The sequence below is a fragment of the Polypterus senegalus genome, chromosome 6 (assembly GCF_016835505.1).
Source record: "Polypterus senegalus isolate Bchr_013 chromosome 6, ASM1683550v1, whole genome shotgun sequence".
Taxonomy (NCBI): domain Eukaryota; kingdom Metazoa; phylum Chordata; class Cladistia; order Polypteriformes; family Polypteridae; genus Polypterus; species Polypterus senegalus.
This window is the reverse complement of record NC_053159.1, coordinates 183,756,672-183,775,374: the sequence shown is the minus strand read 5'-3', so window position 1 is coordinate 183,775,374 and position 18,703 is coordinate 183,756,672. Positions and strand designations below refer to the sequence as shown.

General features: G+C 45.2%; 1 protein-coding gene across 1 annotated transcript in view; it reads left to right on the top strand.

The window, feature by feature from the left end:
• LOC120531884 (nuclear factor erythroid 2-related factor 2-like) overlaps positions 1 to 18,703 on the top strand; it is a 64,817-nt gene that overhangs the window by 10,629 nt on the left and 35,485 nt on the right. The window lies entirely within an intron of this gene.

Sequence of the window (18,703 nt, the reverse complement as noted above, 5' to 3'; positions counted from 1 at the left end):
CAAAACAGGAATATTTTGGGGTGCCAACATGGCTCTCCCTATTTACTGATAAGGTCCAAACAAAAACAGCACTCGATGGCATGAGAAAAGACAACAAAAGTAAATGCCATGTAGTCGAATGGCATCTAAGCATTTCGGCTCTGCTGATTGGACGTCAGAGTTGGAGCTCCAATTGTCAGGTTGTCTCTGCAGTCAATGATGTCTCCTTCCAGGTGGTCGTCCCTTTGATGCTCCGGGACCAAGAACGGTGGGGTCAGTTGCCTTAAAAGGGAGAATGTGGAGGAAGAAAATGACAAGACCATTAGTGGCAGTGCCCCCTCTTGGCCTGACTCCATGCAGGGAGGACCCGGGAAGCGAACCTGGGTCTCCTAACTGCGAGGCAACAGCGCTACCCACTGCGCCACCATGCCCCTTTTGTGAAAAGTGGACAGACATACAGGCAGATGTTGGATTTTATATATATATTAGTTGACACCTGCCGTAGCATACGCCGGTGTAAGAATAGGAACGGAAAGCGGTGAGAAAGGAATTCAGAAATCAAGAAGAAAGAAATACTTCTTGAAAGACGCAGTTGTGAATAGGTGTTTTGCTGGAGACGACAGATAATAAGTCGAAAGATCTGATCTCATAAAGAGCTTGAATTTCAGCTTCACCACCATAAACTCCAGATGTTGCCATGTATTGCTAGAACTCCTGACTTGTTGTGATAACTCGACTTGCGTTGGAAAGAACAACAGGAAGAACGTCTCCAAATCTGTCCCAATGTGATGATACTGTCCTATGTCGTAGTGAGAGTGCATTGCCTTCGTCAACCATTTGTGTCAAGAAATAACTCACTGATAGGAACAGGCAGTTGTCAGATCCCGGAATAGAGATGACGTTGTACAAAAACCCGTCGACAGAGAAGATACTGTCGTTCATTTTATAAGAAAGGCTTAGGAAACAACCGTCGCAGTATAACGAAAATAGCAAGGAGCGAAACCAATGCCAATGGTCGAGAGAGTACCTTCCTGTAGCAGGCTATGGAAAAGACTCCCAGGCGCAGACATGGCCGAAGTGAAAAGTCACATGGTCAGGATAGATATCCATAGACAAATATTAATATATATATATTATTATTAAATAATTCCTCCCGTATAAGTAACATTTCTCGGACTGCCTTCTTCCATCTCTGAAACATTTCTAGACTTCGTCCTGTTCTTACACAGCACAGTACTGAAGTATCGGTTAATGCCCGAGTCACCTCACGTGTAGATTACTGTAATGCTATTCTATCTGGCATCCCACAAAAACGTATCCATCGCTTACAACTTCTTCAAAATTCTGCTGCCAGGATAATAACTTGCTGCTCTAAATCCACTGAACATATCTCACCGATTCTCTCTCAACTTCACTGGCGCCCTGTTCACTACTGAATACAATACACAATCCCGCTCTGAACATTTAAAGCTCTCCACACCTCGCTGATCTCCTCCAGACTGGCACTCCTCTCACTCACTCAGATCCTCCTCTGCAGCTCGACTTTCTGTACCACACGTCAGACTCAGAGCTATGGGAGTTCGAGCGTCTCTCATTGTGCTCCTCATCTTGTGAATTCTCTTCCCTCTCATACACGTCAGCTCAATTCAATAACACATTTTAAAACTGCCCTCAAAACTCTTTGCCAGTCATCTTTGTCTGTTTGCTAATTATTGCTTTTTGCTTTATCGTTCTCTTGTTTTAATTTTACTAATGTTGTTTCATTTTATTGTAAGGTGACCCTGAGTGCTAAGATTATAAAACGGGATTTTCTAATGGCCAAATATAACCACAACAATTGTTCAGCCTTACCTATGAAATGCAATCCCCCGGGATCTGGTTTGGAGCGTCCAGCGGTTTGTACAATCCCAAGCAGCACATTATTCATTACTTCACTCCGCAACAGTGCCACTCGCAATATGGCGCCGACGTTGACGTGCGATGCTGCTGGTCATGCGACGTCTTGTAATTCTATGTCTATGTAGACATCGGGCGATGACGTGACACCAATGGGGTCATGAGAGGGGAGCGGGGAACGCGGTAATCCGAAGGAAAACCTAGTATTTGTTGGAGCCCGCAGTTCTATGTTGGTACTGTGAATGGCACTATATGGAATTAAGGCAAATGATGTATTTAGTACCTGGCAGTTGTCAGAACCTATACTGCTGTGTTGGTACTGTGAATGGCACTCTATAGAATTCAGTTAATAATGTGTGGAAAACCTGTTGTTACTATGAATGGCACCATACAGAATTAAGGTAAAAGATTTTTTGAGTACCTGCCGATTGTCAAAGCGAATAGTGCTGTGTTGTTACTATGAATGGCACTATGTAGAATTAAGGTAAATGATGGATTGAGTATCTTGTATTTGTCAGAGTTTATATTGTCGTGTTGGTGCTCTGAGTGGTGCCATGTAGAATTAGGGTAAATGATGTGTCAAAAACCTGGCAGTAGCCAGAACCTATACTGCTGTGTTGGTAGTGTGAATGGAACTCTATAGAATTCAGTTAATTATGTATGGAAAACCTGGTGTTTGTCAGGGCCTATAATGACGTGTTATTGCTATGAATGGCGCTGTATAGAATTAAGGCATATGATCTATTGGGTACCTGGTATTTGTCAGAGCTTATGTTGTCGTGTTGGTGCTCTGAATGGTGTCGTATAGAATTAAGGTAATTGATGTATCAAAAACCTGGAGTTTGTCAGAGCCAATCAAGAGCGGCGTTTGGGGGTGGCAAGTGGGGTGACTGCCCCAAGCCCCGCTTTTGAGGCCCATGTGTCCCGTTCCAGCAGATTTGTCAAGTTATATTCTCCAGTTATATTTTGATAAAGTCTGCATGTTATCTTGCAAAAATGTAGCTGAATACCATAATGAGAAAATCCGGTAGTATGTTAACATTATTTTTATTAAATTTGTGCACAAGTTTCTACACTTCACACATACCGGTAACAGCGTTTGACGTAACCGGCCCTGTGTAGGGTTGGTCAGCCCTAGGCCACCCGCACACCCCTAAGGCCACTTCTGGAGCCTATATTGCTGTGTTCGTATGGTAAGTGGCGCTATATAAAATTAAGTTAATGATGTAAGGAAAATGTGGTATTTGTAAGAGCCTATAGTGTATACTGTATAAAGAGTTAAAGGTTGTCTGACATGGCTGCCCTTTGCTGAGGCCCGTCTGGGCTCCATGTTGGCCGGCCCGCTGGTCTGTCACGGAGGAGCCCCTCTGCCCGCTCTCTGGACGTACTTTCTGCATGTCGGAGTCCCACTGGCCCGCTCTCAGTTCCTGTTTTTGTGGCCCATTATGTCCGACCACATGGCTGTTAATTTGTTTATGAGGCTCTCTGCCCGTAATCTCAATAAAAACTGAGGGCCGCAGCAGTACCGAGCATTCCAAGTAACAACGGACATGAATCTTTCGAGATTGTCATTTTAACATCCATTTAAATCCCTTTAGACTGACTGGACAGCTTTTATTGCCGTCTTATCGACGTCTTATCTCCGAGATGATGGGAGGCACACTGTAAATATCCTGGAATTGGCCTCTTGTCCTGGAAATTCACTTCACACCGTACTTGTTCCATGCCGCCGCCGCCACATCCTGGTAGTTCTGCAGGGTTGAATCTCATCGTCAAGCAAAAAAAAAAAATGGCAGCCCACGGGGCCCGCCGCTGTGCTAAAGAAACAGGGCCGGGACTGAAAACACCAAAGACGTGAAAGGCTGTTGCTCGGGGCATCAGCAATGGTGTTTGGCAGGTTTCTGCAGGAACGTCTGTTCCCTTGCTCAGCAGGTTGGATGGCCTCACGCTGGCACTGGCACTCAATGTGCAGAGAGTGAAGGGCGAGCGAGTTCACCGGCGTCCGCTGTTTCTGCTGCTGCCAGTGATTTTCCATTTGCGTTCGCAAAATGTGGTGAATCCCACATCCTTCTGATGGACTCGATCCTCGTTTTGGATGTTCCCATGACATCCGGGAAACTTGTTAGGCTGGATTGTGATCATGTGGATAATGTCAACTCCTTTGAAAAGACAATGAAGGTCAGAGTGCTGAATTTTAACAGCCCGCCCCCCTTCCCGTCGGCCCCCCACACAAACACAGGTGTCCTTACATAAACACAGGTGGCTACACACAAAGACAACATGGTGACTGCTGTACACAAATGGGGCAACCGTCGCGTCATAGAGTCACTCAGAGGCACAAAGCACTGGACCCTCATACGGTGCCCTCCATAATGGTTACCAATCCATCCATTATCCAACCCATGGGTCACGGGGATCTGCTGGAGCCAATCCCAACCAACACAGGGCGCAAGGCAGGAAACAAACCACGGGCAGGGCGCCAGCCCACCGCAGGGTACGCACACATACACCCACACACCATAATGGTTACGACAGACACATTTTTCCTTGATTTTCCGCCTCTGCTCCAAAGTTTAAAACTACAAATCAAACAATTCAAGTGCACACTGCAGACTTTTACTTAAGGGGATTTGCAGGCACTTCGGTCCCACAACACTTTTGTGTACACGTCCCCCCATTTCAGGGGACCATAATGTTTGGAGACAGCAATGGCAGGTCTGTTAAAGCCACTGTCATATTTAGTTTCTTTGTCACATATCCCAGCATGCACTGACTGTCTGAAGTGTGTGATTCACAGACCTCACCAGGTGCTGAGGGTCTTCTCTGGTATTGCTCTGCCAGGCCTCTAGTGCAGCCATCTTCAGCTGCTGCTTGTTTCGGGGGGGCTTGTGTCCTTAAGTTTTCTCTTCGGCATATGGGAGGCCTGCTCAGTTGTATTGAAATCAGGTGACTGGTTTGGCCATTCAAGAATTTTTTTAGCTCTGATAAACTCCTGTGTGGCCTCAGCAGTACGTTTGGCTCATCATCTTGTTGTAGGATGAAGTGCCGTCCAGTGAGGTTGGAGGCCTTTACTGAACTTGAGCAGATCAGATGTTTCTACGCACCTCAGTATTCATTGTGCTATCAGCAGTCACATCATCGATGAAGAGAAGTGTGCCAGGACCATAATACCTCCAGCACCGCCATGTTTAACAGATGAGGTGGTCTGCTTTGGATCTCGGGCAGTTCCTTTTAGCTCTTGCCATCACTCTGATGAGGTCCATCTTTGTCTGGTCTGCCCACAAGACATTTTCCCAGAATTCTTTGTCACAAACTGTCATCTGGCTGTCCTGTTTTTGTGTCCTCTGTGTTTCTGTTCATGAAGTCTTCTGTTGATAGTCTTCTCTGAAACGTCCACATCAGCCCCCTGAAGAATGTGTATGATCTGTCAGACAGGAGGTGGGGGCTTTTTCTTGACCATAAGTGAGGATTCTTCTGTCCTCAGCAGTGGAGGTCTTCCTTGGCCTACCTGTCCCTTTGTGATTCCTGAGCCCACCAGTGTGTTCTTTCTTCTTCTTGATATTTCCAGAATTCTTCAGGCTCTTTGAAGTCCTTTGTCACAAACTGTCATCTGGCCATCCTGTTTTTGTGGTCCTCATCTTGCTGTATGTCCTCTGCGCTTCTGTTCATGAAGTCTTCTGTTGATAGTCTTCTCTGACACGTCCACATCGGCCCCCTGAAGACTGTGTATGATCTGTCAGACAGGAGGTGGGGGCTTTTTCTTGACCATAAGTGAGGATTCTTCTGTCCTCAGCAGTGGTGGTCTTCCTTGGCCTACCAGTCCCTTTGTGATTCCTGAGCCCACCAGTGTGTTCTTTCTTCTTCATGATACTCCAGACAATTGATTGTGGTCATCCTAAGGTGTCACTGATGTCTCCAATGGTTTTTCAACCTCATGATGGCTTCTTTGACTTTCATTGGCACACATCTTGACCTCATGTTGAACAATGGCAGCTACAGACTTGAAACGGTGAAATGAGGCCAAGGTATATTATGAAGCCATGAAACCCACCTGAGGAGTCACAAACACCTGTGGCGCCAATTGGTGCCCTGAAGTGGGGCGACCGTGTAGAGAAAGTGTTTCCATGTCTACATGATGTGACCGAAATGTTTTGCACTGCACTACACAATTAAAAGACTAATTAAATTAAAGTAAAACAAACCCAGGTGTTCACTTGGTCACACAGAGAGGTCCTCACCTCTGAACTTCACAGGAACTCACACACACATGAAAATAGGAATCAGAGAAACTTATAAAGGGTTGGGGTCCATAGCCGAGTCTTGTTTAATCTCAACAAGAAATCAAGCAGGGTGAAACACAACAAGAGGAACAAGACCCTCAGCTCTTGGCAATGGCTTCCATAGCCAGGAGAACACACTCCGAAGGGACACGCTTGAAGGCTGCCTCACAGATTAACAGCGACATGCGGCCTCCGTTGGGTGTAAATGGCGCCGAGTGGGACTGTCAGTGACGTCTGAGGGCGGAAAAAGCCAGGCTGTTAGTCCTGGTGTCGCACCATTCTTCCTCCCCCTATTTCATATCATTTTTGAGCCCCGTAGGACGTTCACTGGGCCCACATGCATACAAAATGAAGATAACAAAGCTTACAGGATCAGTTGGGGGTCCATATGATCACACAGAAACTGCTGCCATTGAATGTCACCAGAGTCCGCAGGCCAAAGCGGGGCCCACACGTAAACAGAGACGGGCACACAAAGCCATAGATAAAGATAATAAACGATGTAAAAACAAGGTGCTCACGTGATCACACAGACGGGCCTTTACACAAACACAGGTGACGCTGAATTTCACAGGAATCCACACTGAGGTCTAGGGGCCATAAACACACACACACACACACACACACAAAGATAACCGTCAGCTTGGGTTAATGCAGTCACACTGAGATTAAACCTCATGGGAGTTCATGGAGTCCTCACACACACACACACACATACACATACACACACACCTGAAGATAACTGTCAACTTGGGTCAGTGCAATCACACTGAGAGTAAACTTCATGGGAGTTTACTGTGTCCTCACACACACACACTCACACACACCTGAAGTTAACCGTCAACTTGGGTCAATGCAGTCACACTGAGATTACACTTCATGGGAGTTCACGGAGTCCACACACATACACACCTGAAGATAACTGTCAACTTGGGTCAATGTAGTCACACTGAGAGTAAACTTCATGGGAGTTCACGGAGTCCTCACACACACACACTCACCCACACACCCACACACACACCTGAAGATAACAGTCAACTGCTGTCAATGTAGTCACACTGAGAGTAAACTTAATGGGAGTTTATTGTGTCCTCACACACACACACACACACATACCCACACACACACATACACACACACCTGAAGTTAACCGTCAACTTGGGTCAATGTAGTCACACTGAGAGTAAACTTAATGGGAGTTCACGGAGTCCTCACACACATACACACACACACACACATACACACACCTGAAGACAACAGTCAACTGGGGTCAATGCAGTCACACTGAAATTAAATTTTAATGGGAGTTCACGGAGTCCCAAACCCACTCACACACACACACACATACACACGCACACACACACAAACCAATCCATAAACAAAGGTGTTCATGTGACCCCAAAGAGGGGGCCCTCACACAAGCATGGGTGCATTTGAATTTCACAGGAGATTTCAAATGCCAACCCCGATGCCCACCTGCATACATGCGTACACAAATAGAAATGCCTGTGTATAATTACAGGGGTCCACGTGGTAACAAAGAGACCCCCATTACACACTGCACATTAAGTCCCTGGATATGAAGGAATCCATTTAAACCCCACCCATATAAGAACATACAGTGCCTGGGGGCTCTGTGATCACATGTCCTCTGTCCCCTGTGCCATGCCTAGCCCCCCACACCCCCACCCAGCCAACGGTGACAGGCCCGCCCTATCTCTTGTGCCTCCACCAGCCTGATAAGACTTCTGTAGCTTTTTTTGTCTTTATCAGCTCAGGCATATTTGCTTTCAAGCAGTGGGATTATTTTCCACATGTTTACGCCGTTGTTTCTTCATGCAGCGTGATCGCTCCCAGGGCACCCGGTGTTGTTGGCAGCCTTCTGATGAAATCGCCGCTTGTGCTGGAGATGCACACATCATTTATTAAGTAAAAAGTCCATCATAGTGTCAAAAGGTTGGAAATAAAAAGGGAAATAGATGATAGCTGGGAAGGGGCTCTGAATGTAGGGTATCAGACTTGGGTAGGGAGGTGAGTTGACAAGCAAATGGGGGGGCAAAGATGTAGAATGGTGAGCCTAAGAAGAGAAGGGTCCAAAAATGAGAAATACTGGGGGCTCTGGTGGGACTGTCCAATGTAAAGTCGAAGTCAGAAAGGCAAGAGGAAAAAGTGAATTGGTGCAAGCCCTCCTAATTCTGGGTGTTCGTGAGAAAAGTAATAATTTAGGTAGAAGTCCATAATAAACAAGAACAGTTGCATCAAATATTTGAACTATTTAAATTCAAGCTTCAGTTTAAATGTTTAAATTCGATATATTCATGTTTGTAATAGGAATTTGTCATTTGTCACCCCCCCCTTATAGAGGTCCATGGAGGGCTAGACCACTAGTAAATGATCAAAAATCCAAAATAACATCATATTTATATTACTGACATTGAAATAGTCCAAAACGATATCCCACATGCTTATGTTTGAAATTTGTCATATTTGACCTTCTGGGAGTAGCTCTTAAGGGGGTAGGACCACTGGTAAAGAATCATATATCAAAAATATGGTCATATTCGTGATCAGTAACCTCAAAATAACACAAAATGATACCCCACACGCCAATATTACAAATCACTGTTTTTATCAAAGTTTTGTGAAAAGGGGTAACTTTGACCCCTTCGTATCCCCCTGAGGGTTGGTTGATGTGGCCTGCAGAACTTCAAGTTCTTCTTGTCATTTTTGTTGAAGACACCTATTTGTTTACATAAGGGTGTCTTTTCTTGCACAAACTATGATCCAAAGGTGGCCTAAAAATGAGGGCTTTTCAGGTCTAGAGGGCCAAAAATATGGGGGAACCCCCAAAAACCTCCATGTTTTGTATAATTAGACATCGAAATGAGCCAAATGGTAGATCATATGTTGGGGTTTTTTCGTACAGGTGAGTCAGAAGGTGCCAGACAAAAAAAGATGTAATGATTTCCGAGCATTCACAAGTAATTCAACAAGTAGGTGGGAGTCCCAGTGCAGCTTGGGATTAGACATGGGGAGGACATAGGAGTCCAAGAGGCAACAGGCCTAGCTGGCCACCCTGCGTCGTGATGGTGTCACGAGTGCACCTGCACCGGATGACCCCGCTGTCATCCGGTCCCTGCAAGTTTCAGCTTGCTAGATGAGGTGTGGCACCTTCTCAAGTAGCACTCGCCTCCGCAGGTCATCACGTGACTGAGATGTTTGAGCTTCAATTACCTTTTCACTCCAAAAACGTGCCAGCACTGCAAATGTGAGTGAGTTTCATGCTTGCCCGTGCATATCTGCATAGGTGTACAGAAACACTCAGGCCCAAGAATGAGATTCATGGAAGGACATGCCTATTGATGCCCTATTGCTGACATACAGTACATGCAGTCCTACTGTGATAAGCACACATGCATTCATGTCAACAGGCATTGGAAATCACACATACTGTCCATGCAAGTGCAAACACACCCGGAGACACTCCAGCATATTCATGGGCACATGTAGCAAGTGTACACACTCAGACACACAAGCACCTTGGTGAGAGCTTCATTTGGAAATCATGAGGGGCCGAAGACCTTAGTGACTGCCCGAGGGCAAAATGTTTGTGCGCCAACAATGGCAATTTGGGCACCGGAGTGCATAGCTAATACTTTGGAATTACGTCCTCTGGCCTAATCTTCTGTGTATCCAGCAGCCATGCCACCTGCACTTCAGAACAGGTCACCCACCTGAAGCTAAGCATGTTCAGGCCCGGCCCGTATTTAGATGGGAGACCATCTAGGAAAAGGCTTAGGTTGCTGTCTGAACAGGTGTTGGTGAGGTCAGCAGGGGGTGCTTACCCTGTGGTGTGAATGTGGATCCCAATGGCCCAGTGCAGTGACGGAGACACTGTACTTTAAAAATGGTGCCATCCTTCAGTTAAGACGTAAAACTAAGGTCCTGGCTCTCTCTGGTCATTAAAGATCCCTGGGCATCCTTTGTAAAGAGTTGGGTGTATCCTGATCTCCAGGCTAAATTGACCTCCACCATTGCCCCCTAATCTTGAAATGGCTATCTCTCTGTTACCAGTTCACCACCTAATAGCTCACGTGTGGTGAATGTACTGGCACAAAAATGGCTGCTGTCGTGCTATCCAGGTGGATGGTCCATTTTAGTGGTGGTTGAAGTGGCTTCTTACTCACTGTGTAAAATGCTTTGAGTAGCAAGAAAATGAAAATGTGAAGAATTGTTATTTTTATTATAAAACCCTATTGTCTGCGTATCTGTGTGTGTCCTGTCCCTCTGAGCAATCTGATTGGTCATTTGGACTTTTGTCTGATTGGTCAGTTGGGTTTTTTTCTGATTGTTCAGTAGGGCTTTTCTCTGATTGGTCATTTGGGCTTTTGTCTGATTGGTCAGTTGGGTTTTTTTCTGATTGCTCAGTAGGGCTTTTCTCTGATTGGTCAGTAGAGTTTTTGTGTGATTGGTCAGTAGAGTTTTTCTCTGATTGGTCAGTTGAGTTTTTGTCTGATTGGTCTCTAGGGCTTTTCTCTGATTGGTCAGTAGAGTTTGTGTCTGATTGGTCAGTAGGGCTTTTGTCTGATTGGTCAGTTGGGCTTTTGTCTGATTGGTCAGTAGTGTTTTGGGTGCTCAGTCTAATGGCATGGAGACAGGAAGCTCCAGGCAAGAGAGGTTGACACACACGCACACACTGAGGAAATGTGTAGGAGGAACACTGGGAGTTGACTTTAAAGATGGTGAAGTATTCAAAATAATATGGATGATGTTTTCACAGAAGGTAATGGAGGCCGACAGTGGGTATTGGTGGTGTCAAAAAGTTAACAGGAGGTGAGCAAGCCGCCTCAATCTGAGAAACAGATGAATGCAATTGATGGAGGAAGTGCCAGGCAAGAGAGGTTGAGAAACACAAGAATAGTGAAAAAAGATGCAGGAGGAACACTGAGGGTACATTCAATTTTTAGTTTTAATTTTTAAAAATGTATTCCATTACCTGTCCTTGACATGTAACGTCACTAGTCTCCTTCTTCTTGATCTTTCGTCTACACCCATTTACAGGCTGCAGATCATCCATCTATCCCTGTTTTTTATATCATTTTCTACAACACTTACTGCCTTCATGTCCTCCCTCACCACATCCATAAACCTCCTCTTTGCCTTTTCTCTTTTCCTCTTTCCTCAACGTTCTTTTCCCGATGTACCCATCGTCTCTCCTCTGCGTGTTCCCAAACCATAATGCAGCTAGAAAATCCATCAAATTAGTCCTGTTTACACTTGAACTCACTTGGATCAATTAATATTTCACTCGATGTCTTACAGTCTTAAATTGTTCCACTGTCTGTACGCTTGTATTCGACTTATTGCTCTCCTGAACCTTGTCTGATGCATCTTCATCCGCATCACTTCAGTTCCTTTTATCGTTCAACCTCCATGTCAGCATTCACACCAGAACAAGAACCAGAACTGCACTGACCTGACGACTTATCTTAATTTGTGCAGCTTCCAGTGTTGTTGGTGCCCTTTCTTCTTTTTAAGCAGTCAATAGACGTAACGTTAGCTACTGTTATAGTTTAAATATAGTTGGCGTAATAAATTTGGTTTATTTAAACAAACTTAAAAAGCAAAAAAACAAAATATATTTTATGTAGATTTTTGATGTCCTGGAGCACATTTGGAAGTTCCCGGGTGCAGAGGGTTTAAAACCAAGGGTTCCAGTCAACTCCAGCACATACTAGAGGGGCAAGTGTAGCGAAGATTAAAGAGCAAAATGAGTCCCACTGCTACAAATGAAGCCCCACCTCTCAATTTAATTACCGTATATACTCGTGGATAAGTTCTCCCGCGGATAAGTCGGGACTTGATTTTACCGTATAATTTCTGATTTTATATAATGTTGGTCATATAAGTCGAATGCGGAAAACTAACACTATTGGTCCAAGAGATTATGATATGCTAACACCCACCTGACAGAGTAACCACGGAGTACACTGGCTTTTTTTTCTATGTGGGTGCGGTAATGCGCCGTATCTGTGTATGCTCCTAACTTCTCTCTCTCTCAATTGGGCCTACATGACCACACGGTAATACCCAAACTATTCCAAAGCGACGTTTGCACTGTTTTGTGTTTTTTGTATCTCACACCCTCATACACCTTTATCGTAAGAGCATCTCTTATCTACGATGGAGCGTTCGATCAGAAGAAAATATGAAGCTCGTTTTAAATTTAACGTAGCGAAAGAAATTGATAACTGCGCTGCTGCAACAAAATTCGATGTGTCTGAGAAACTGATGCGAGATTGGAGTAGACAAGAAGATGTAAAAAAAAATATATATATAATGTAAGTGTCGCATTTTTGAACGGGCGTATAAGTCGGGGTCTGATTTTATGATTGACTTTTCGGGTTTCAAGACCCGACTTATACGTAAGTATATATACGGTAGTAACGAAATTTGGTAGAACAACGAAACATTATAGACTTCATCTCCGAATCGAGTCCTCCTCTATAGCAGCGTCAGTAATGACCACGGACATCCGGTCATGTCTCCTCTCCTACGTGATCCGCTGTGGAAGGGGCGGGGCCAGTGCAAAGAAGTTCGGGAATGACCATCCCTACGGTAAAGATTAGATCACAGAGGGTAAAAGTGCCTGATCACGTGACAATTATGCACCAGTGTTTTCAAATCTTCATCCATACCACTACACGAGACCTGCCGTTTTCAGATTTACACTCTTTGGCGAGAGTTTTCTAAATGATTTTGCTTTCGGTGGTTGAAAACATCAGTTCAGTGCGGATGGAAGGCTAAAATGATGCGTTATCAAGGAATCCGTGTTTGTGTGGATTAGAGCCACAATTCTGCCTTTTGAATATTCCCCTCCCTTCTCTTATTTTCCTGCCCGTGGATCTCTCAGATCGATCTCTTTCCTTTTTTCGGTCTGCACTTTTCTCATTGTTCCTCACTGCTGGTAAGATGGCGTCAGTCTCCCGATGGACGGCTGCTGACTCAACTGCATCCCAGATTAACAGGCTGTCCAGGTCCACCCTCGATGCGCGGTCAGCTAAAGCTTTTATGGGGGATGGGGCAGGGAGTACTGGATGACCGGAATGTTCAAACTCTAATTTCTGCCTTCCTCTGTCTCCTCTGGGGTCTTTGCCCTCTCGGGTCTCCTCTCCTCAGTCCATTCCCATTGTGTGTGTTTTTATCCCCCATTATTTCACCATTCCTTCATCATTCATCATATCTTCTTGGAAATTCCGACGTTAGTTCAAGATTTTTATTTTTCGGTTGTTTTATTTTATTTCTCCCTATTATAAAAAAAAAATCTTGGCAGGAGACAAGACGTGATTTTCTCGGAGAGACACTTATACGTCCCGTGAGAAAGAGATTTAACCACGCCTGGGGCCCTAAATAAAGGACAAAGAGTAGATGACAACAGAGAACGTTGTAAAGAATTTTAAAAATGTTGGTGCAGTACACATGCAGAGCAGGTTAGAGATAATGAAAGTACGAAAATTCGAAAGTCTCAAAAAACGGATAGTAAAGATCGCATTAGCGCAAACAAATGGAAATAACGGAACAGCGAAAAGAGATTGAATATATTGTTCGGATTTAAACTTTAAGTCGGAGATATAATTCGTTTTGCCCACGAGAATTAAGATTCCAAAAACGTTGGCGCAGTATGAAGTCCCGTGAGACGGAGACTTTTAACATGAGATTATTACAAGTCACGCCCTACTTACAACTATTGTCAAACAAGATCACGGTCGTGTGAATGCTTTTGTCAGACACACTTCCTGTACTCTCAGCTCTTATAAATTTTATCAGGACAATAATTTTATATGTTCTAGATGACACGTCAATGACAAAGCGAAGAAGATAGAGTATGGACAAACATTTGAAAAAGTCGGTTAATTTATTACAGAGAAAGAAACTCACGGGCAGTTATGCGTTGCAGTGTCATGATGTAAGTCCAAACATGGAATCAAAATTCAATGCGATCTTGGAGAAAAGTTAATTCCAAATATTGTTTTTACTAAAGTTTTAAAGTAAAAGGGAAATTAATGCATATGTAACAATTCCCATGAAAATAACAATCTGTTGTCACAAGAACGAGACATGGACAGATAAAGAGTTGGGGCAGCCACCCGTATATTGTGGTATCCTGGCTGCAAAAGGTCGTTGTAACAAACAGCACTGAAGTGCATTCAATCGAGTCCAGTACAAGACTGAGGAAACAAAGGAAAAGGGGCAGGTTTTAAAGGGGTAGACAGGAAGTGAGGTCATATGGATCTGGCACGTGGTCTTCCACCATTGGTTCGTAGCCGGAGGTGACATCAGAGGGACTGGAGCTGGTGTGGCCGACTTCCATTGGCTCAGTCCCGGAAGTGATGTCAGGAGAGCCAGGTGAAATCCCCCGGGGATGGTCTACAGGCAAGGGAGAAAAAGAGTCAGTGCACTCTGCCACACCCCGGCATGCCTCCGAACTGCCTTCACTCAAGCCCTTTAGCTGCCTCCCATGCGCACGTGTGTGACACTGTTTAAATTGTATATCCGTTAAACCAAACCCGGGGGTGGGCGGAGCTCCCTAGTCAATTTTAATAAAAATGTGCTGACAGAAAGCAGAAAAAAAGAAACCCATGTGCATGCACACACACACGGATACACCCCGCAGTATACCATGTGACCACAAGGAAGTGCTACCGAGCCCCAAATCTAACACACAATAGGATTCAACACAGTCCTGGGTTCAGATAAAGTGTTTTATTATAAAGACGTAACCAACCACAAGTCTAATCAATCGTTTCTCTCCTTCCGCTCCTCCTTTTCAGTGTCGCCCACTGCCTCCTGACTCTGACTCTTCAAGTCAGGTGAGATGGCTCCTTTTATGTTACATACTTCCGATGTCAGGATAAAACATGATAGAAGCACTTCTGGGCCATTCGGAGGCTCCCCATAGTTGGGCGAACTTCTCTCCAACAACAGCGCCCTCTAGCGGCACCCAGGGATCCTGACAGGGTTGCCCTTCTGAACTACAGGAAACCCTGCAGCAGTCTGAACCTGGAGCTATGCCAGAATAACACTAGCACCTTTCGCCCTGGGGGGATTAACTGTCCCTTGATAGCCAGTCCAACCCATCCATTATGGGATTGTCCTGACTGGGATAGGAACCTAGAGTTATCCCTGCTGGATTGCACCTCCACTTACGTACTCCATCCTCTGTGGCCCCCCAGCTGGGTAAGATTTCACTTGCCGTCAAAGTCGGGATGTCAGTCCATCCTGTTGAAGAAGCATTTACAACGCGTACTAAGAAAAACAGATTTTTAAAATCGACGTTATGCTAATTTCACAACTGGAAGTAAATGGCTGTGTCCAGGCACCTGGCGTTCCGTCGTATATCAGTGCGAACGAAACTCTAACGGGGTCTGCCCATCTTCAATAAAATATACTAGCCGACCTGTGGCGCATAATTATTCATTGATGGGTGAACACTTCCTGAAAGACACAGTTCAGCAATCCCCTATTTAGCATTGCGATAGGGCGGCGGCCATCACTCCGGGTTGGGTGTCGGTGTAACAAAGGAATAAAAGAAGGGGCACAGAAACAACAGGGAGAACAGAAGCGTGCGGGGACAAACAAAGATGGCAGCAATGAGAGAGACCTGTTAGCAAAGCAAAGCAGCCGGAACTGAAATGAACAATGAAAAGTCAACGTGGCTCAGAGGTGCATGTGGACTGTGGCAGAGACCAAAGGATGTGACCTGAGGATGTGTTTGGTGAGGTGTTGGGGGCGGGCACATTAGCAGGCCTCAAGAGTGAGGGTGGGTGCGGGAGGAGGGTTAGAGTTGGCGGGCGGGGCTCCGTCGTGCGTACCCCATGGTCAGGCGACTTGGTCGATAATACAGTATATATAGATATAGATGTATTTCATTGGGCTCGAAACACCAATGAGGAATGCCCTCTGAGTCAAAATTTGTATATTAGCACACTGGAAACTCTGAGATGGACACCCGGTCCTTGTTATGATATGCGGAGTACGGTGGAGCAGGAAGGACGAGCCAGCAGCATGGAGTCCTCGAGTTATCTGTTATGGCTTTAGTACTGGCACTGAGGTGTGGAAAGCTGGTATCGGTACTGAAATTTTAATATCAATCCAATGCTACTATGGACGGATGTGTCCATTCTGTCACAAATTCTTACATGTGATCAGACACGCCCAGAATGATAAATGCACACGTGAAGGTCGAAGCACACGCAGACACAGAAATGCACTTGACACGCTAATGAACATAAGTGTTAGGGCGACACCGTGACCCCATCTATACTCAGCAAAAAAAGAAACGTCCTCTGACTTTCAACTGTTTTTACTTTCAGTAAACTTATAAATATTTGTATGAACACTAAAAGAGTCAACACCATAAGACATAAACTAAAAATGTTTCACAATGTGTCCCTGAATGAAGGGAGGCTCAAAATCAAAAGTACCAGTCAGTATGTATCTGGTGTGGCCACCAGCTGCTTGAAGTACTGCAGTGCATCTCCTCCTCATGGACTGGACCAGATTTGTCAGTTCTTGCTCTGAGATGTTACCCCACTCTTCCACCAAGGCACCTGCAAGTTCCTGGACATTTCTGGGGGGAATGGCCCTAGCCCTCACCCTGCGATCCAACAGGTCCCAGACGTGCTCAATTCCTTCGACGATAAACACGAATCCGTCCATCACCCCTGGTGAGACAAAACCGTGACTCATCAGTGAAGAGCACTTTTTGCCACTCCTGTCTGGTCCAGCGAAGGTGGGTTTGTGCCCATAGGCGGCGTTGTTGCTGGTGATGTCTGGTAAGGACCTGCCTTACAACAGGCCTACAAGCCCTCAGTCCAGCCTCTCTCAGCCTATTGTGGACAGTCTGAGCACTGATGGAGGGATTGTGTGTTCCTGGTGTGACTCGGGCAGTTGTTGTGGCCACCCTGTACCTGTCACGCAGGTGTGATATTCGGATGTACCGATCCTGTGCAGGTGTTGTTACACGTGGTCTTCCACTGCGAGGATGATCAGCTGTCCTTCCTGTCTCCCTGTAGCGCTGTCTTAGGCGTCTCACAGTGCGGACATGGCAATTTATTGTCCTAGCCACATCAGCAGTCCTCATGCCTCCCTGCAGCAGGCCTAATGCACGTTCACGCAGATGAGCAGGGACCCTGGGCATCTTTCACAGTCGGTAGACGAGTCTCTTTAGTGTCCTGCGTTTTTAGAACTGTGACCTTAAATGCCAACTTTCTGTAAGCTGTTAAGGTCTTAACGACCATTCCACAGGTGCATGTTAATTAATTGATTATGGTTAATTGAACATGCATGGAAAACATTGTTTAAACCCTTTACAATGAAGATCTGTAAAGTGATTTGGATTTTTAAAACATTATTGTTGAAATACACAGTCCTGAAAAAGGGACGTTTCTTTTTTTGCTGAGTATATTATTAAGGCAAAATATTTTAAGGCTTTTCAGCAAAAATGATGTCCCTAAGGACATGCGTCTCAGTTTAGACTGGCTAAGACATTTCCAGGCCAGGCAGGAAGAGGAGGGTCCGGTTAGGGGTGGAGACACTGGAAGTGATGTCAGAAGTGGTTGGGTTGTCAATCACGTGGTTTGGCATTAGGATACACTGCCATCTTGTGGATTGGCGTTGAATTACCACCACCAGAGCTGTTTCAACTGTCCCCAAGACACACATATGTCAGTCACTCATCATCCAGCCTAACACAGGGTCACGGGGGGTCTGCTGGAGCCAAACCCAGCCAACACAGGGTGCAAGGTAGGAAACAAACCCTGGGCAGGGCGCCAGCTTACCGCAGGGCACATACACACACACACACCCAGCACACACTAGGGACAAGTTAGAATTGCCAATGCACCTAACCTGCATGTCTTTGGACTGTGGGAGTAATTTTCCCCATAGGATTGTATGTAGAAACAATTAATCTGTTCCGGACCGTACGAGCTGTATGTAAATGTATTTTTTTAAAGATTTTTAAGCACAGAAATAGTTAATTATACCATAGAATGCACAGTGTGATAGTAAAGTAAATGTAAAAACATTGAATAACACTGAGAAAACCTTGAACAGAGAAAACTAACCTTGCAAGAGTTCACGCTACAGCCTTATGAACTGCTCGCTGTAAACACTTTTTTTAATGAGTTTTAAGCACAGGAAAAAAAAACTAACATTTGAAAAATCTGTAATTTATACAAAAACTAACCATAAACAACCAAGAAAACTAACCTGGCATGAGTCGAGTTCTGGCATGAAGGACGTGAGGAGGAACTGGGAGGAGAGGAAGTTGCAGGTGCATTGGCGATTCTAAATTGTCCCTAGTGTGTGCTTGGTGTGTGTGTGTGCTTGGTGTGTGTGTGTGTGTGTGTGCCCTGCGGTGGGCTGGCGCCGTGCCCGGGGTTTGTTTTTCGCCCTGTGTTGGCTGGGATTGGCTCCAGCAGACCAATAATGGTTGTATAATGGATGGATGGATGAAGGTTACAGTTCTGAGGTAAAGTCTCTCT